Source organism: Phalacrocorax carbo, chromosome 8 (assembly GCF_963921805.1).
Source record: "Phalacrocorax carbo chromosome 8, bPhaCar2.1, whole genome shotgun sequence".
NCBI lineage: Eukaryota > Metazoa > Chordata > Aves > Suliformes > Phalacrocoracidae > Phalacrocorax > Phalacrocorax carbo.
In genome coordinates, this window is record NC_087520.1 from 7886011 (window position 1) to 7907123 (window position 21113).

Genomic DNA, 21113 nt, shown 5'->3' on the forward strand with positions numbered 1-21113 from the left:
AACATTCCTATATTCCTCCCAAGCGGCCACTTCTTTTTTCCACATACTGTGAACCTCCATCTTCCATTCGAGTTTCTGTAGAAGCTCTTTGCTCATCTGTGCAGGTCTCCTGGCTCCTCTGCCTGACTTCTTCCTTCTGGGGATGCACCAATCTTGAGCTCGGAGGAAGTGGTCCTTGAATACTGTCCAGCTCTCTTTGGCCCCCCTGCCTTCCAGAGCCCTAGCCCATGGGATTCATCCTAGCCAAGAGGCCAAAGTTGGCCCTCTTGAAGTCCAAGGTTGTAACCCAACTCATAGCCCTGCTTCTACCCTGCAGTATCATAAACTCAACCATCTCATGGTCACTGCAGCCAAGGCTACCCCCAACTCCCATGTCCTCACCCAGCCCTTCCTTGTTTATTAGGATAAGGTTGAGCAGCACATCTCACCTTGTTGGCTCCTCCACCACCTGCATCAAAAAGTTGTCATCGATGTTCTGCAGGAACCTCCTGGATCATGCATGGCTCGCCGCATTGCTTTTCCAGCAAATATCAGGGTGGTTGAAGTCCCCCATGAGGACCTGGGCCTGTAGAAGGCTTCATGACCTTCCTCTTCTTGATCAGGTGGCCTGTAGCGAATGCCCACAACAGTGTCACCCATATTTGGCTGTCCCTTAATTTTTACCCACAAGCTCTCAGCTTCACTTTGCACTTCTCCCTCCTTTGGGCAATTAGAAGAAAATGAACTTTCTAATTCTGGAACCCAGGTTATTTTGTTTAACAGATACTGTTATATTCATTTTTCATGAATTGTGTAATCCTTTTCAGCCTATTAAAATCTTAAGTTTCCTCACATTTTTCTGTCCTGCAATATATTAAGGAATATCCCTTGTTCTTGCAGTTTTCTCCTTCTTTCATTTGAGTTCCTCGATCATTTCACAGAATTAAGTGAGGAGAAAATCAAACTACACAGTTTTATCCATTTTGGTCCCACAGCCTAAGTTTGGCACTAAAAGCCTCCTGAGTGGAAAGGGAGTTTAGCCTTTGACTTTCATACCTCTCTGTCTCATCACAATTAATCAGAACTATGGATGCTTCATGCTCACAAATGTGGAGTTTTATGGATAGTTCTGCTTTGCAGTGCCATAGCACTGGCATCATCAGAGATTTTGGCAAATTTCCATGTTCAATCTCTCATGCAAATAAATATTGACAATCTATTTTATTCAATTAATTAATCATTTCTCCTCCTCCCTTCCCCTTTTTACCTCTGTTAAAATTATTCATTTATAAGAAGTGTTAGGGGGAAAATTCACTATCAACAATTTGGTGTTCAGCCTCGCTGCTTGCAGAATAACTGACAACAGACCCTGTGCTCCAGGCATTTGGCTGAAGGGAACAACCTCCAAACACCGAGGGACTCTTCCCTGCAAACTCCAGTTCAACAGTACATACAACATGCTTAAAATGAACCATATGCATCCTTATTCATCACAGACTTCTATATGATATTAAAAGCTTTTACTAACATTGAGCCTCAGGTTCATTAGCTTTGGCTGGACAGACAAGTCTCATGGTATTTTCCCATCTCATTATTTCGATGCATATGCAAATATTTCCACGACAGATACATGCATAAGCAAACTTAAAACCGGGTATTTGCAAATATGCACGCCACTTTGAAATTAGCTCTCTACAAACATTCCTTCCAGTAAAACTCAATTGTTAGAGTGTTTGCAGAGAGCTAACAGATGAGAGGATGGATATAACTGGACTGAACTCATTTAAATATTCAAGCAAATAGTTGCTCAAGTTTTCCATTATCCGCCCAGTTTGATTTTAAAAACATTAAGAAAGATATAGATCTGGCACCTTCTTAAATTGCTGAAGACAAACAGGAGAGTAACAGGAATCTGTAAGCACCATTCTCATCCTCAATGTGCACATTTCCTTGAGGTGTTCTAGAAGATGATGCTGTGAGATGACTGTCTAAAAAGTGCTTAAAACTCCATCCATACCCATTAGCTCTTCTCTTCCACTCATAATTCATAGAATGTCTTTCTACACGTGGTAGGAGCCACCAGTGGGTACCTTCTGCATCAAGCCAGAAGTCTGTCTACACCAACAAACCGTACGTGGCCGTTTGCTGCAGCACTGTGGAGTTCTTCAGCAAAACATACACTCTAGTTAGGTAATGGAAAAAAGCACTCCGGAGCTGCTGCCTGATTTTGGCTGGAGCTCTGTGAAACACAGGCCTAATTTTGACTTCTGTCCCTGCATGTTCTTGATCTCCATTCTGAGTAGTACAGGAGTAAAGAGAGGAATATCTTTGCAGCCTTGGGTTGAGTTTTCTGTTGTGTCCAGTGCAAGGCTGCATGGTCTGGCAGAATGGAAGAGTTCCCACATGTGGAATACCCAGAAGTGCTACAGTTCATTCACAAGGCTTATGTTCAACCCTGGAGTGGGGTGACTAGGGCTTCTGCTAGTCACAACCATGACTCATTAGTGAAAGAACAAGCAGAAATTTGCACAGCAGCTACTTCTAACCATGCCTTGCCCGAGACATGAGCCTTTCCCATATGGTAGATAAGCAGCAGAATAAAACCACTTAATCCGAAAAAACACAGTGGTTCCAAATAAATATATCTGATCCAATAATTTCTGTGGACATTTTGTCTGTTAGACTTGGGTATTTCCAGCTGTCTTTGAACAGGTAACTTCTTTGAGTGTCTGCTGCTAAACACATCTCTTGCCTCCATTTTCTTCTCCCTTCTTCTTAGCCTTGTTCCAATAACCAAAGTGAAGGAGCACCATGAAATCATTTGGATGCATCACGCTTCAGAGATACAGCTTCAGCTTCGAAGCAGCAACACTGAAATATGAATAAATGAAATCCTTAAAATAAATAAATTAATTAAATTCGGAGGAATATCTTCACAAGTAAGAACATGAAACGGCTTTGATTTCCAGGTCACATAGTTTTCAAAGTAATTAGTAGCAATGCTTCTTAATATATCATCTAGACTGATTACAGAAGGCAGAAAAGGTGTCTTGAATAAGAGCATCTTCACAGGAGTTTAATGCAGTTTAACTAATATGCTTTCACTTCAAACGTTCAGGTAATCCATCTTAACTTGTTTAGGTGTCTCTGTCCACACAGGTTTTGGATTGCATACCTTTAGCTGTTAGAGGATGGGTGATTTCTTGTCCATCTCCAGCTGACGGGTACGTACCTGCCGCACTGGGATGAGCAGAGGGTATGTACCAAAGAATTATGTAAGTCTGGTCTGATTTTATGGCCACATCGGACACTCTATGTCTCTGTTGCCTGGAGCGATCATATAGGAATTATGTTCCTTGGGGTACAAGTTGCCATTCAGCAGTTCCTTGCCCTGTGGCATGGGAAGGAGAAGAAGGTAGGGTTGTCTGCCAGCATGATACAAAATGGGGTTGGGAGGGCAGATGATGCAGAAGGCTTCTCACATGTGCCGGATCCCATGGATCTCTAAGTTCAGGACCCAGAGATGGATTTCTCCCTAGTATGACCAATTGGTCATTTTCTTTCTCTTAAAAAAAGGAACTTTAATTTCTTTTTTTTTTTCTTTTTGTTTTCCTCTTTTTTTTTTTTTTTTGTCTTGCTGTATTATACTCCCCTAATTCTCCAAGTAGGTAAATTAACAAAGGGGAGCTCTAAACTCTCTGAAACTGCTTCAATGGATTGGTGCTCAGGCTACTAGAAAGTAAATATTTGAACTGAAAACAAAGCAAAAAAAACCCTGTGCCCTGTCTTTACCCTCCATGTATCATTTGTAAAAGTGATCATGTCTTGTATTTTTCCTGATAACAATGAAAATGTTACCTTTATATTCTGCTAATAGGAAAGGACAAATTCCTTTCAGTTATCTGCAAGTTCAGACAAGCATCCTTGAATGGAAACTTCGCTCGTGCTCATTGAAGAGTTTGCACACTGCTTGGTGTGTGTGAAAAAGGAGGAATAGAGAGGGGAAGGAAAGGGAAGAAATTAAATAGAGAGAGTGGAAAGAGCCAAGGAAAATGTACCATCAGGGAGGCAAAAGCAAAGCAAAGGAAAAGCAAAGGAAAAGCAAAGGAAAGGCAAGGAAAGGCAAGGAAAGGCAAGGAAAGGCAAGGAAAGGTAAAGAAAGGAAAGGAAATCTGTATTTTAAAGAGAAAGCACGTTTTAGTGACAGCCTACAGGTCTCCTTTTAGCTAGGATAACATGTTTTTTCAATGACAAAAGGAAAACTCTAGTCTTATTTGGAAGAAAAAAATATCTCAGTTTAAATTACAGAGGAAAGGTCTATGAACTCAATCTCATTTTTTGAACCCAAAATAAATAATTTGAGGAGTTATCAAGTATATCCAAGTGTCTCTGGATTTGACCAATCCTAGTTCTCCTCTGGCTGCTTCTGTACTTCTGTTTCCTTCTAAAATACATCAAAGATACATCTGAGATAAAACACAACATACAGCACCAACCTCTGGATCCAGAGAAAATGTGAGAAATGCAGAGAACAGCATGATAATCATGTTGAGTACAGAGGGATGAGACTTCTAAGGAACGATGCCCAGTGGACTGCTTGGTTTACCATAATGATGATGCTATCTGTGCATTTGCCTTGCATTTTCTCCCCAGAAATGACTGTAATTTATTTCTGTGAATCTCATCTGAAGCTGGTGGAAATCACTGGTGCCCTGTCTCTCACTAGCTCTCAGGAAATCTGCTTTTCCCAGGCAGAGCACATTAGGCATGTATTCAGGAAGATAATGGAGCAGTTACTTTACTCCAGTGGTTTTCATTGCAATAGACTGCTTGGAAGCAGCAAATGGCTTGCCGATTTGTCATGGTGCACCTAGCTAGCCTGTGGCTTTGTTTGTGGTGGTAGAGGGGAGAGCTGTGATGGACAACCCTTCAGGCTGCAGATGTCAATCACATTAATTTTTACATCCCATTTAATTTAAGTTTCCTATAATTAAACAATATAGACTGGGAGGAGGGAGAGCAGCAACTTGGTACCCCATGCAGTAGACAGAAGATAAGGATGGCATCCACATTGCTCCAGCTCAGATGAAGGCAGAATGTGGGCAGCAATTCACTGTGAAATATCAAGCTTGGAGGGACTGTGTGGTTTCTTTGTGGTCCTTTATCATTCACATGTTGCTTTGGTGTCTGGCCACAGGAATAATAGGACAAAACCAGTAAGATAAAGTGTAAAGTACTTCATTTTCAAGCCATCTTATTAATCTGTCTCCTTGGGACTCTGGTGAGATATCATGTGTTTATATGGCTTTTATATAGTGAGAAGTACCACTAAGTAGAAGTTGTGACTGTTATGTGACCTATAAGCTACATATGTAATGGGAACACTCCCAGCTCCTGCCAACCTGCAGGCTGGTGTGTGAACACCAGTTTCACACTGAAACCCCAATGTTTACCAGCATATCTGCTTCCGTGCTGATAGACCATGCTGGCCGTCTTTGACAGTTTAAAGCTTGCTGAGATGAGGAGGAGTAAGGCTAAATCAGAACAGCAGTAACTATAAAACAGATTAAAAGACACAGAGTGTGTGTCTGCCTATGGAGATGTAGCCACAAAACAAATAGGGCTGCAGTGCTGAGATTGGTATCAGGGGAAGGAATGTGTAAAGAGCTATTACCTTCTGTTTCCCTTTCCCTCTAAATCCAAATATTATAGAACAGCAAGACTTTCATTGTGTTTGTGGCTACAGAATAAGAATTACCAATACTTAAATTGCAATTAATCTGCAGGGTGTGGAAAAAGAGAATTCTTGCCACCATCTCTTCCATCCCTAACCCCAAACCATGATTTAAGGATCATAACTGGCAGAGTGGACACCCAAGTTCTGTCAAAGCAAATTAAAATGTTTGGTTTTATGAGGAAAACATAGTTTTAAAAAAATTACCATCCTATTTTGTTTCATTATCATAGTTTTAATTGGAAATGTGCTGAAATAATTCAAAGGTGTCTGTTGCTTCACTTCTAATTCCTTTCCCAATTTCTCTGCCACTAGCTTTTTTCACAGAATTATTTAGTCCCAAACTGGAACAAAATAAAATGCCAACTGCAAGATTTCTTTCCTTTGCTGAGGCAGAAATGCCTTTTTCCAGTCACCTTCAGCAGTACGTGCTATCAGGATAGTGCAGCTGTTTTGCAGCTGCCAGCTCATGCAAAGGAGCCATCCTTTACCCGAGAACAGAAGAAGCTGGGGGGGATTGTGACTGTTTCTGCTGTTCCTTTCCCAGTTAAACCCTCCTCATATTAGCAATAACATTTCTTGGCAGCACAGTAAGATATTTATGCAGCACAAGCTGGAGAAAAAAAAATAGTGTATTCCAAGGTAGGTCAGTGAAACAGCAGTATTTCAGATGCGACAGATGGGCTAAAATAAGGCATTTAGCACAAAGAAAGAAATAGCCATGAGTAAAAAACTCTTGAGATCTCTTGAAAATGTGTGTTACTGTCAGGTCTGTAGATCTTATATCTCTCCCTCAGGCTCCAGCAAGAGGTAGAGAAGGGTATTTTCGTGACAAGTGTAGGAACAATGTTTAAGCAATATTGACTGGCTAAATGAGCAATGTGTTATTCTGCTTTTGTAGATTCAGAATTCTACAGAATCTTGGCTCTGACTTCTTATTTCTTACTTTTAGTAAGCTTTTAATTAATCTTACAAAATGTGGGAGATGCGCGACGACTCTCCTATAACATGTTTTTCTATATTCCAGATTTCAGTGCTCTAGAAGATAGTTTGCTGTCATCAAGGGACATACTTTCCTAGACACATTTCAGACTTCTGTTCAGACCTAGACTTTGTCAGGTAAGGATGATCCTCTGGTAGAGTGGGCTCTCTTCAGCCACATGGATGACAATATTCTGGATGGCTGAATGGAGATAAAGTGAAAAAAAAGACCAATGTTTTCCACAACTGCCAAAGATGCATTTCTTTTCTTTCTTGTCATGCTCAGAGCTGTGAAGTGCTGTTCATAGAGTGATGTAGGATCTATGCACAGATTTTATCTCTTTGCAAAAGTAATTTGACAGGCTATGTGTCAGCAGACATGGATGTACTGAGCTTTTCCCTTTTGCCATGTGTTCTCCATTTCCTGTAATGCAGACACAAAAGTTGTTCTGAGTGGTCGAGTAAAAAAGCCAGGAAGAACGGGATGTGAGGGACACAGTTACGTCTCAGGAAACCTGTGGAAATAGGAACAGCTCTGATCCTTTAGCAGATCCCTGTACAAAAATCATCTACTAAACCTTACAGCCCAGAGACAGCTCCAGGTTTGAGCTCAAAGGACTACACCAGATCCTCAGGCCATATATACATCTCATTGCATCTAATTAGCCCCTCTGGTTTAAGAGAAAGCTCTTCCCCCAGACAACTGCAAGCAGGATCCTTCTTGCAGATGAAGAATATTTCTTTCTGTGTTCAGCAAAGAAGTTGTGCACTGCAAAGCTCATTATAGAAAAGGTCTTCTTCTAACCAAAGGGAACAATAGCAGCTAAGACACTCTGCTAATTAATTTCCCATGGCCAGATAAGCTCCCAATCCCTATCTGAATCCATTTGTCCCTTCGGCTGTAACGGTTTTGTACACTCAGGGTTTTTCAGCCTGTAGAGCTATGATAAATAGAGGCAGGTAATGGTGCAGATAGGCTGCATTACTGGAAGTCTGCTCTCTATTAGCTGCAGGATGACTCCTGGCGAACCCTAGGTTTAATGGCAAATATCTTTTTTCAGCAGCTGTTTCCCCAGATGACTCAAGTACATGCACCCTGAACTGAATTGCTAGTTTTGTCCTGCCTGTGAATAAGCCTCTGAATTACATTTGAAAACGAATTAACTATCATGGGCTTTGACTGCTGATGTTGAGGACCAAACTCTGAAAAAGTTAAACATTAGCCTTATTTCTTTTACTAGTAAAACATGGGAGCCAAAGCCTAAGGCTTCAGACAACTTTCAGTATTTGTAAACATCTCCAAAGCTGAACTACTCAAGCTTTAGGATTCACGGAAGCTTTAATGTCTATAGAGCAACCTGAATTTTAATTTAGTAATTACAGCTGGAGCCAGTGTCCCTGCTTACAGCATCTCAGAACTTCGTATTATAAGACTTGCTTTCAACTATTTACAACTTGGAAAAGTTTAGAGAATTTGAATTGCAGGCTTTTTGAATGAATTTGGTGTTTCTAGAAAAGCACCTGTTAAACTGGTGAAAAATCCAGTCTGAGAATGAGATAAAAGTACATTGTTAAAAAAATCCTCTTTGCTTCCAAATTCAAAAGCAAGGACTTGACACAGACCAGGGAGAAGGTAAGAAGGAGGAGTCACCTCCCTGCCATTATTCCTAAAAATACCCCAACAAGACAAAACAAGGATCTAAGAAAATGTGAACCTTAGGGGTAAAAAAATTTATTAACAGAAATGTGAGAGTATGGCAACTCAGTTTGCTGAAGGGTCTGTCCCAGCCTGCCAGTCATGTTTTTTGGAGTTGATGAAGACTCAAGAGATCATTCCCTTTACCCAGGGTGTCATGGGTAAAACAGCCTCAATTTGGGGAATTTTTACTTAAGCTATTTCATTGCAGTCAACACAGACTTGTAATCAGTGATTTGTGTATTAAGGGAGAGAAAGCACCAACAGCTGAAGAAGCACTTATGTAAACTCCTTTCCTCCCCCAGCCTCAAATTAAGTCAAATGCCTATCCTCCTTCTTTCCCAGTCTGGATTTTTCATGTTTTCACTCCAGGTCACTCTCAGTCTGTCCCAAACCTTTGGTGAGGCTATGGGTGGTGAATTGAGGTTGTGTGTAACAGTGCTTCTTACTGCCCCTGCTCTGTCATGGTTCATCCATGGCCACAGTGTTGGCACGGGTTGTCCATGGCCATGGTCTCTTGGGTGTCCCTGCCTCAGCACAGGTCACTCATGGCAATGGTCCCTTCAGGGTTGTACCCTTGGGCATGGAGGACCACCACAAGCTCTTCCATGAACAGGTGTCTGTGCAGATGGAGCCACCATGTGAAACACCACAGCCTACAGCAGCCAACCGAAGGAATGGGGATGGACTCTGCATCATTCATCACCATCGCTGGTGCTGAATGTCTGATCCTGGAATGTGCTTGATTAAACGTGTGAAGTGCCATTGCTGGGAGAGTAAAGAGTGTCCCCGGTCTCCAGATGCAGAGGGGCTGAACAGTTGCATTGTGGCCTGGACACAGGAAGCAGAAGAAAAGGACTTTGACCTCCTGTGCCTGCAGTGCAAAGGCTGCAGTCTCTGCTGTAAGTAAAAACCTAAGGTATCTGGAAATGTATTCACCCTACAGTGCTGGCACACACGGAGGATGGCAGCCTATTGCTGTTGCTTATTCTGCTATTTACTCTGTGAATAGTGCAGAGGAAAAGTCCATGATACTTGTGGGAATCATCTAGATGCTGCATGATGGATTTTCAGAATGTGGAGAGGAAGACACAAGGTCAGTCTTTTTTTCTTCTTTTTGTTGTAACATACACACCAAAAATGTATTGGATCTTCACGTGACTTCAGAGGTGAAACCTACTTCTACCTTGGCTTTAAACAGGCTGTCTGTTTCGATTCTTGTCTCTAAAGAGTCATAATTCCTGATGCGGAGCAGACTCAGAGGCAGTCACGCACACCTTCTTTGCCACCAGCACAGTCTAAAAGCAGAAGTGGAACTAGAGAGACAAAGCAGAAAGAAATGGAGACTTTTCTTTCTGGAACTGGCAAGGGGGGAATACATCAGGACTCCACGTTGCAGTAAACTATAATAATTTTAGAAACAAGCTGCCACCACACACCCCACTTAAGAGTGACAATTCTTACTGAAAGGTCCTAGCAGTGCTGATTTGCATCTCAGCTCAAACCCTGACAGCATCACCTATTTGGGAAAACCTTAACAAATACAGTGCATTTGCAATGGGACGTGACAGGCTGTACGTCTGTGGGTGAGTCCCTCAGGGGTTGTTATAAGACTCAGCACTGTGTTCTTTTAACTGCCTGAGAGAGCCAATAATCATTTTGCAGTGCCTGGTGCAGTGTCTTCCTGCCGCTATAAAATGCAATTTACAAACGAAAATACAAGAAAAGGGATTTTGGATGTTCTGGGCACTGTCCAGGACCAATTAGGGAGCACCATTCTTTCTGGTCTACAGCTGTGAGTACAGTTTATAATAATTCACCATATGTTGCTAAAAAGAAGTAATTCTTTATACATCTGGCACTTTCATAGGCACATACTGGCCTGTAGAAAATGTAATTAAGCAGGATTCCTGCCTGTCATTTTCTTACACATGACCTTTCTGTTCTGGTGCTGTTGATAACTTCATCAAGAGGCAGGCACTAAATATAATCCTCAAAACAGAATTTGCCTTTAAGAAAGGCCATGCAGTCTGCAAAGCTTGCTGCTTTTGTCTTGCTCCATCCCGTAGCTGTAGATGTCCCTTCTCACTACAGCCATCTTTTCTCCCACCCCAGTTTCTGGGTGGAGTGGTTGCTGCGAGTCAGGATTTAATGAAACTCCACTACTAGGAGAAGAGGGTGGAGGGTGGGGATGGAGAGGCTCCTGGGAGTTGGTAATGGTATGCAAAGCCTTTCATCTCTAGGTTTCTAGGCCAAAGTAGCTGTAGTGACCCAAAGTCCTTTGAAATAAAGCAGGCCTCTCTTTATTTTAATTTGTAATAAATAAGAAGACAATTTGACCTGATTTTTTCAAAGGGGTAAGTGTGTGTATCCCCTGTTGGGAGATCCTCTAAAAATCAACAGCTTGTCTATGAGTAGAAGAGAGGCAGCTTTCCTCCCCAGCTGCCTTTGAAGCTTCTGAGGCAGCCCCATCCGCAGCTGGGGCATCCCCCCTCTGGAAGCACTGGGAGGGGGTGTCACCCTGGCCTGGCCAGCCCCTGCTTGCCCTCATCTCCTCCCCTCCTCTGCTGAATCATTCCAGCAACTTTTCTAAAAAGGAGAAATTTCCAAATAATAATTCACTTCGAGAGTGTGTTTACAGAAGAGATATTTGTAATATCTTGTCATCTAAGCAGGTTTGTCAAGTGTCACACGGCGAATGTGAACAGACGGCTTTCTGCCGCTTAGAACAAATCTGGAAGTCGCTTCGAAGAGTATCATTTAAATAGCTATTCAGTGGCAACAACACCCCAGTTTTATTCAGCTGTAAGAAAAAACATCATTCAATTACATCTGTTTATAACAGCGTAAGACAGTCCTGACTGATGAAGTGCCGTGTGGTATTTTCAGCTGTTTACCTCTTCACTGCTTTTCCCTATCAGAGTCAACAACTTTTTCTCACTTGTTGTAGGCTGCTGTCTTAAGATGTCTTCTCTTTGTGAAATAGGGAAAAGCTTGATCTGGTCTCCAGGCTGTGTTTAATGCCCTGAACTCTGGAATATTATGGACAAGCTGTTCAAAAAACAAAACAAAACAAAACAAAACAAAACAAAAAAAACACAAAAGACCAAAAAACCCAAACAAACAAAAAGAAAAATTAGTACTTCTGTATTTTTTCCCCCAGTGGATGATTGGCAGGATTTCCTTTCCACCTGTCCTACAGCAAAGAAGACTCCTTATCTCAGCAGTTTTGCTGTTGATAATCAACAGGAAATATCACCACAATTTTATTGGAGCCTTTCAATAGTAGGACATCTGGTATTAACAGAAGCTGTTAACCATATTCAAAACCTAACTATAGCATGACAGCAAGAAACTTATGTAAGATTATTTGTCATTTTGAGTTGCAAGTATAGTATAGTATACACTTACACAATCCTGGCACACATGCATGCATGTGTGGTTTCTAAGATTTACAATTTTTCTACACCAGTCTCTGCACTGGTTGGCCTCAGACTATTCCCTTCCTCCAGACCTCACCCGTGCTGCACAGTGCCTGCATCCCACCCTCTGGAAGTGTGGACCTGCTGCTTCTCTGCTTTTTTGCATGCTGCATGTCAGACACACAATCACCCCTAAATCCACCAAATAGTCAGCAGAGGTTGCCACGCCGGGGCAGCACCCTATGGAAAACATGCTTTCTACAAGCAACCCAGTAATGCTCTGCCATTAATGTGGCAGCAGCTTGTCAATCACAAGAGTGACCACGCTGTTGGCCGTGGTGAGCAGAGGTATCTGTGTCCACCACCAGGATTCTGCATTGCAGGGAGGCAACAGCCTGGGACAGCGCAGTGTGAAATAACAAAGTGTGGGGTAAACTGAGTTCAGCTGCAGGAGTGTGTACTAACAGTGCAAGGCAGCACTTCAAATTCTAGGGATCTTGAGTTGATTGTGTATTTATAAAGCCAGAATAATTCTTTAATACTTCTACTATTAATGCCCTTGTACCAAAATCAGAATTTGCTGTGAATGCTTTGGGGGTATAGACTAACAGTATTAAAAGGACCTACAGGGCCAAATTCTCTTCTGGGCTATATTAGTGCAGTGTTAATGACTTCTATAATTAAAGGCATAGTATGAGCCTATGTCTCTTGAGTATTTAGGTACAAATCCTCCTCTTCTCACCCACGCAATTAGCTCTACTTAAGGCTGTAAGGACAGAGAGGCAAATGGACAATCTTGGAAATGAAGAGAACTGCACTAGAAATGAAGAGCCATAGAGAAGGAAACCTCAGATCCCATTATCTGAACTCATTTTATTAAGGGCATATCTGTACTGTATTTGTAATTCCCTTAGAATCGCCTACCCATTGCCGAGGAATGTCTGCAGAGCAATTATGTTATCGCAGATGCTAATGCGACCTTGGGGAGGGAGGGAACCAGAAATTGTGCAGTTGTGAAGAGAAAATCTCAGATTTTAATGATGGTTAATGAATGCTGAAGCTTGGCATGGCGCCTTTGTGCTTCCACCTTTCTTATCATGGAAGCTTGTTCTATGTGGAGCTGGAAAATCAGTGGGGCTATACGTTTGCCTGCTGGTGAGCTATAATGTTACAGCTGTTAACAAATGAGTTGTTCTCTACCTAGTTAAATTAAGCCTAATCCTTCTTTGCTGTGTCTGTGCCAGGTCTTTTTTTGCTGGATCTCAGTTGAGGCTGAGACAAAGGAGACTTGAGGTATTTATGCATTTTTCCCTCCCAGGGCTCTGAAAATTAAAAATGAGTTGTCACTGGCCCAAGCCCCATGAAAGCTGAGAATTTCAATCGATATTTCTGCCCCATTTCACTGCAGAGAGTGGGATGTAATTATTACAAATGTCATGGTAACAAACTTGGTAGTTTTCACAGTGACAGTTGCCACTGCAGAAATAGCACAACACAGAACAAAAATTACCTGTCAAGCATCTCATTATGTTCATCCAAATCCAGCTTGTTCAATTCACCATTGGGGTGCACCTGACACAACACTTCCAAATGCCCTTACAGATTACCCGTGTCTGTCTGTCTCAGGCCTTAGACAGCCTCCCACAGCCCGCCTGAGCAACTGGCACCAAGGTTCCCCAGGTCTAGAGGGATTTCAGGGCTTCCATGGAAAATGTCTCGCTCCCAGTGCGAGCCCATACTCTTGATATAGGGTTTGGAGAGAGTGAGGACCTTAAAGAGCTAGTAGGGTTGAGTGGAGCATCGCGTGGAGGTGGCCGAGAGGAGACACATTGAATCCTGACGTTCTCTGGAGCAGAAGTGTCCTGGTTTGTGACCTGCTCTTCACAGCATAGGAGATGTGACTGTTGTACTAAAATTGTAAGCCAAGAGTCGGTGCATTCATGCAGAAAGCAGGAAATTTGAGTTAAATTGCTTGTTTCTTCTGATATAGTGCTTTCCAGCATCCTGGGAAGAACCTCAGACTTGTTGCAGGCTGGAGACACTGAAAAGCAGATGGGTGTGCAGGGAGGCAAGCAGATATTCGGTCTATCTGCTAGTGAAGTGGGGCTATTGTGCAAAGGAGAATTCAGGTTTCATTGGACCAGCAAGACTAAAGGCAATTTAAAATATTTTAGTATTTTGAGATCACAGTGAGGTGACCTTGCACTACAGTGTCTTACAGGGATGGCTGAGCATGTCCTCTTTTGAAATAAAGTGGAACTGAGGTGCCTTAAACTACTGGAGGAACAGTGGTATTGAACCAGCTGGTGACAAAAAGTGACTGGCACATGGTGTTCCCAGAATGACACTGTGCTCGCCATAGCTGCCTGCCAGCACAGCCAGCCTTGGAGAAGGAAACATCCCCCAGGGCTAACCTCATTTTCTCTTCTTTGTGGTTTTGGTCCTAATGCAGAAAGTGACATTTCTCCACCTTTTTGACTTTTAAATTCATGAGATGATTCTTTCTGTTCTTTTTACTCAAAAATAACCCAATAAATTCATTACTGAATAGGCCTTTTGTCAGATAATGGATAGGATTCTGATTAGATCACAAAATGCAAACAAAAGATTGCTTGCGTCTTTTAGTGCTTCTCCTGAAGGGAAGGGTCTGATGTACACAAATGCATCAAGCAATACACCAAGCAATCTTTCTTCCAGACCATAACTCACAAGGGGGAGTCATATGTCTACACAGTATGTTGCCTAACACTTTGAGCTTTAGCACCTTGAGCAAAGCATTGCTGAATATTTGCTGTCATTTGCAACCCACAAAATCAGAAAGGTGGAGGAAGCGACAAAGCCAGCTAAGGTAACAGTTGCAAATTCACAAGGACGATCTTCATTGAAAAAAACCTAAATATGATGCCTTTCGCTGCTTCTCTCAGAAAAACACCTCTCTGAAGAAAGAAATTTAAAAATGGTCAAGGGTTTGGGCTTGAGCCAAACCATCATTGGTATCAACCATTTTTTTCTCAAGGACAAGAAAACTACTCCAGATAAAATAAGAAAAGATTTTTCACCATACAAAAAATAAGGATGCCCTGTTTCATTCACCAGCAAGAAAGTCCCTGATGCTTTCTAGAATGGCATGTGGACTTGGAGTCAATAGCTCCTACATGTAACAGACCAACCTATGTCTAGTAGGCTCTACACTAAATTTATGCCATATGAGAATTTTACTTAAGCTATGATTCAAGCAGGTAAGAATGAACAAAGTAACCTACAAAACAGCTATTGATTTCCCAAAGGGGTGTTTGCAATAGGAAATCAGTTGGCAGCATGCAGAATTAGGGCTTTAATTGCTCCTAAACCAGAACAAGGAGGAACTATTTTTTTTAGCCTTTCACAGTGCTGTTCACTATTGGAGAAATACTGGGATGGGTGCTTATAAATTGATGTGGCAGATCCTTTTGGCCTAAGATACCAAAGAACAGACTATATCTCAGAAAGAGCATTGAAGAACTGGATGTATGTCACTTCTATTTTTTATTTGCTGATTAATCATTTTGCCAAGGCTGAGCCTGAAAAGAGCAAAATTCCACCCGATTTCCAAAAAGAGCAGCTATGGGTATTTTTTTGTTTCAGTTTTAAAAAAAGGAGTGTGCTTTCATTTGCCTAACACTTTTATCTTTTATTAGTGTTTTTATGGACATCTGGAGGTGTGAGATTCTCCCTGTTTTCCACCATTTGTCTCCATCCCTCCTTTTTTTTTTAATTTAACTAAGCAAAAGGGGCTGAAAGGAGGAAATATCAAAACTGGGGGGGTTGTGGGTTTGTTTGTTTGTTTGTTTTGGTTTAGTTTATGATTTTGGTCCTTCCTTCTGTCCAAAACAAAATTTTGTAAATTAAAACCCAAAATTTTTATTATTACAAATCTTGTTTCCCCTAAATTACAATGTCTTTTTTGCTCTGTTTTGCCTGCCAGGCTAATACTACTGTAGCTAAAGGACACACATTGGTTTTGGGTAAGCCACTCAGCAGATGAAAAATAATTTTAATAAATAGAAGAAACTATTGGCAGAGGAAAACAATCTTGGTGTTTTTAACCTGCCACTAAACAATTTTCAGCCTTTGACCTTTCAGAACAGGAAACTGAGAAGCAGTCAAAACTAGTTTGTTTTCAGCTTTCTCCATCATTTATACCCAATCTCTTATCCACCCACAGGCTCACCCACTCTACTGCTAATAAAAACAGAACTCAATATCTTTGTCTCTTAGCCGATAGGCTCCCTGTTCCCCTGAAGCAGGAACGCTTCCTCGTATCCACAGAGATGGGCAAAGGGAATTATTATGCAATGTTGAACTGCTAAAGCAGGGAAGGAGAACATGTTGCCTGAGCTCAGGCAGAATGAGAAGGTGGAGATTAATGAGTCTGAGGGGGCTGTAGTCATCTCCTTGTGTGCTACCAGCATGGGACACGTGCTCTTAGAAAAGGGAGATGGTAACAGCCATGGAGATGTGTGTTCTTGCTGCTATGGTCCCTAGAAACTCTGATTTTTCTACAAATATGAGATCCAAGATGTGATAGTTGAAAGTGTTCCTAGACTGGGTTAATATGAAAAGAAGGTGGGGAAAGTTAGGGTGTGGGAGCTGGATGAGTTCTTTGAAGCTGGAGAGAGCAAATTCACTTCGTTTAATGGCTAATTTAAGGTCTTGTCACCAAACCGTCCTTGGAGCCCTGTATTGGCTCAAGTCAACCCTTGGCTGCAGGGCTTTGTGATTGGAACTCTTCATGGGGTTTCAGTGGCGTGGTAGGAATAAAAGGTTAAGAACAAAAGAGGAGTACCAACATATTTTCAGGTAGTTGTGGATTTGGTGTCAAAGAGAAGAATATCCAGAGTCATAATTCAACTGGCAGATCTCTGCTCCTCCCCCTGTCCTGAAGTCCTTTCTGGGACATTTAGGCCAGGCTCCCATGGTGATGAGATTCAGAAGTAGCTTTACAAAACTCAAAAGCCTCCCAGGAGGAAGCTCCTTTCTCTTTCATTCTTCTGAAAGCCCTGTGGTGTCCCTCTGATTGCTTTCCAGCAGAGCCAGCTTCCAAAGCCTTCCCTCTGAGCAGAGAGGGGCATTTATTTCACCTTACTGTCCTCTTGTGTTTGGTGAAAGCTTTGAAAAGAAGGCACTTGTAGAGCATGTTTGATAATAGGATGTGTCTCTGCTGCTTTGTGGTATGCATTCTATAAATGGCTTTGCTATGGCATTTAATCAATTGTTTCAGCTGTTTATTACCTTGTCTATCACAATGCAATGAAGATAGTTGCTTAAGTTACCTTTATTGAATCTGAAGTAAATACACAGGATTCACTTAGAGTCCTCTTGGAAGGATATGCTTTGAATGCACTGAACCAAAACAAAGGCAGTGAAACTCTCTGCTCAACAACAGAACAAATCTGTGTACAGAATTAAGCAACTGGCTCTGTGCTTTGAATAATCTGTACCACAGCCTTCAAGTGCACTGTGAGTTGCATGAGCATGTCTCAGCAGAGGAAAAGTCTTTGCCTTTGCTGTTCACTCTTAGATGACCTTTGTAAAGCAGGGTTGCTGAAGACACTGATGAGGACCCTGGCTTCATCCTGCTACAGTAAACAAAAATGGATGCTCCAGAGCTCTTGGAAAATGGTTGGGGAAGTCCCAGCAGCAAGGACCAGTAAACTCCAGCATCAGCAACCTCATGGGAGGTGGAGAGTGGAGGAATCTGGGAAGTGAAATATTTCCTTGACTCCACTGATTTATCCTCAATTTGTCTTGGTCATATTTGACAGGCACACAGATGGTCTGTGGCCAACTAACAATGAAGTGGAGATGTCACTACACATCTTGACATAGGAAGCGACAGACAAGGAAAAAGGCATACGGCATTCCTGGATGCCAAGCTTGCCGAGAGCTCAGTTTGCCTCCTGAGTAGTGTCGACTGGTTGCTTACCTTCATGGGATGGAAACAGCCACTTGGAGAGGCTTTTTTCCCCCAGAAAGAAGCAAATTAGCTAGAGGCCACAGCTCCTGGCATCCCTGCAAGTCTGACTCCAGCTCTAACTAAAATCTGATTCCTTGCAGGCAAATGCACAAAATCAAGAGTTGACAACCCTTCAGCTAGAGATATGGCATCAGACTGCGGGGACACAGGAGTCAAGCAGTGCATCCAGTCCTTGCTCAAGATTTTGTGGAGCTGCCTATTAAAGGTATAGAGGATATACTGCCTACATCTGTGTTTTGAACTAAGGCCAGTATGCTCAGTTGTCCGGAATTATTGCCCCCATCAAATTTTTCTCCATATACCTCAGGCAGAATCTTTGCCCCAGCTGTGCCCTGGTGTAGTGTTGCTGGACACCATGTCCCAACCTCTGTGCTACATGTTTTTGCACCCTGAGATAATGACTGCAAGGTGTGGATGGTTACGGAAAGCCTTGGTGCCCGGGAAAAGGGATTTCTCTATGCCCATTAAAGACCTGGCAGGGTTACAGAGGTAAAAGTGTCCTCCTGGAGTCTCTAGGCTGGCACATGACCTGGTATACTGACAGCTCAGTTCTCTGAGTTAAAAAGACTCAGACTAAAAAAATCAGGTTAAAAAAATCAGGCAACTGGGATGTACCTGCTCTGTCTCAAGGAGCCAGACCCAAGCCCCCTCCATGGCAATCAATCGCTGGGGTTCCTACTACCTGCAAGGAACACTCCTACGTGCTGAATCCTGGCGATTTCAAGTTCACAGCAGTGGCTACATAGGTAAAGTGTAAGCCTGGAGAAATTTTGTGAATTAATCTGTTCCAGGCAATGAGCAGAAGACATGGGCTGTTCTCCCCTACTGTTTGCAAAGCCTCTGAAGGCAGCGCAGTGACAGAGTGGTTCTGCTGTCAGCTGCACAGCCTCTCCCCAGCAGCTCTGCAGAGAGCTACTGTCATACTTAGTGGAGCATCTAACGTTTCTCAGCCAGCCGGTGTGGCACTGGAGACAGAAATTCTGAGATGCCTCAGGCTCGGGGGAACACTAGTCAGCAAGCTGCTGTCCAATAAGTGGCAGTAATCTGAAATGAAGCGCAAAAGCCCAGCTTTTTTTCCAATAAAGGCTCATTATTCGAAAGGAAGGATATATCCAGGCAATGAGGCATGTTGTTGATAAATGGTTGGCTCAACATGGGTGTGAGTAAATAAAGTAAAACAAATCCTGTTCCCCCCCCCAGAGTAAAGGCTCAGCCAAGTTCTCAAGAGGTGAGAGCGCAGACCCTGTGGGCAGAGGCAGGGTTTCACCGTTTAAATTGGAGAAGGTGGCCTCTGCCTGATCCACTTTCACATTATTTGGACCTTTGCTTTAAATGGCAGCTATGAACTTTTCTGACTCAAAATCCTACTAGATCCCATTTATTTTCCTGAAACAAGAGCTTCTCCTCCCATATTGATTTTGTTCAAAACTCAGGTCATGGAAGCTACAGCCCTCCAAGGATGCAGCACCCAGGGGATATTCAGCAAGGTATCATATCTCCTTCAGGTCCCTGCTATGAAGAAGCCTGCATGAAGCAAGGTATTCTGGCGGGGTTTTAGCATGTGCCATCCCCTGGTCAAATAATGGCATAATCCTATTCTTGCATGCCTCTCTCCCATGAGAACACCGTGTTGCATACTTCTTCCAGTAAAAGCGAGGGTCTGATGAGAAAAGCATATTCCTGTGTCTCCTCAGTTTGCCTCCTTGAGAAGCATTTGTCAGGTTGATTGTTCTGGTCACCCATCTTTGGCATGTCATTAATCAGTCATTGCGGTATGCATTCGCAAACAGCAGGGCACAAGGGCATTAAGAAAAGTGGGATTTTAATTTTTCATGTTTATCATGTTCATAGTTCTCCATGGCAGCAGGATGATTTCCTTCTGTTCATAAAAGACAATTGGGAAAATTAGTTGGTTTCAGTTTAACAAGGTAATAATCCAATTTAGCAGAGATCAAAGCAAGCAGTGTGGCAAACGCAGAATGGTGAAATTAAGTTACTTTATTAATGCACAGCGCACTTCTCCATCTTGCAGCAGAATGATTGACTATCTATTAGGTTTAGTGAGTTACAGTTAGCAAGTATCAGCAATAGCCTCCTCTCTGTAGGCAAGAGATGGTCTGGAACACGTTCTTACTTCCAGACAGCAACTGTTTCCACCTTGTAAAACCATATGCCATGTAGGAATACAACATAGCGGCCAATCATAAAACGGCCCTCTTTTTTACCTGTGCTGCCTTTTTCTGATTCATACATCATAACACAAGAAAAAATATTAACGTGTTAATGATTTTCACCCTTATGCTGATGGATAATTTGATGCTTGGTAGTACTTTCAAATTTAGAGAAAATCAGTAAAAAATGCATCCTCTCATCCATTTTGGTGATTTGCCTATCAGCCAATAACCCCTTCTCATAAGACATCACTAACAAAATCAACAGTAGCCAATGGTAAACAAAATGATTGACAGAGGAGGTGGAGTCTTTTACAAGCTTTAACTGGTATATGACAGTGTGAGAAGGATTTAGATTCAGAATAATGCCTTAGCTGTGTACATTTTCTTGTTACCTTCTCTGAGAATTCTGTGATCATTAAATTCTCTGATGACAATTATGTCACTTTATTCATTATTTTCCTCCTTTGGTCTTATAAATGTAGGAAAATAGGATCTATATTTATGTTGTGTTCATCTGTTCCTGTTCCTTATTCCTCATTCAGACTGATAAACATACAGTCATCTGAAACATGCCAAAGCATTTTTGTTTCAACACAGGCTCCATGAATTTTATCCTGCATAGAGGTTTGTATATGTATGCATATGCCTGTTCAGTTCTTTGCCTGTCCTCCCTTAATGACTTTTGATCTTGCTGTCCAACTTAAAGCAAATTTGACAGCTGGGAAAATTCTTAAATATATCGAGTTCTTAGAAGTCTATTGAAAGTAGGTTGTCAGAGAGAGTAAAGAGATGCTATTAGCAGAGAGATGCTGCTGTTTCAACTCCTAGCAGACGTGAAACAATCTACAAGAAACAAGAATGTAAGAAAAAGTTTAATTTTGCATTTACATCTTGTTAGACATTGGAGAATCTAGAATACACGTGTCCATAGCAAAACAGGCTTCCTGCATTGCTTCACTTAGGTTACACTGCTCTTATAATTCACCCTTGAATAAAGAATTGCTGACTGAGAATGATCTGATAGAAAATTGTGAACAAAAAACTAGCTTAAAATGGAAGGTCACAAGAAGCACAAAGAAGAAAAACAGATCAATTCTGGGAGCTTCATGCA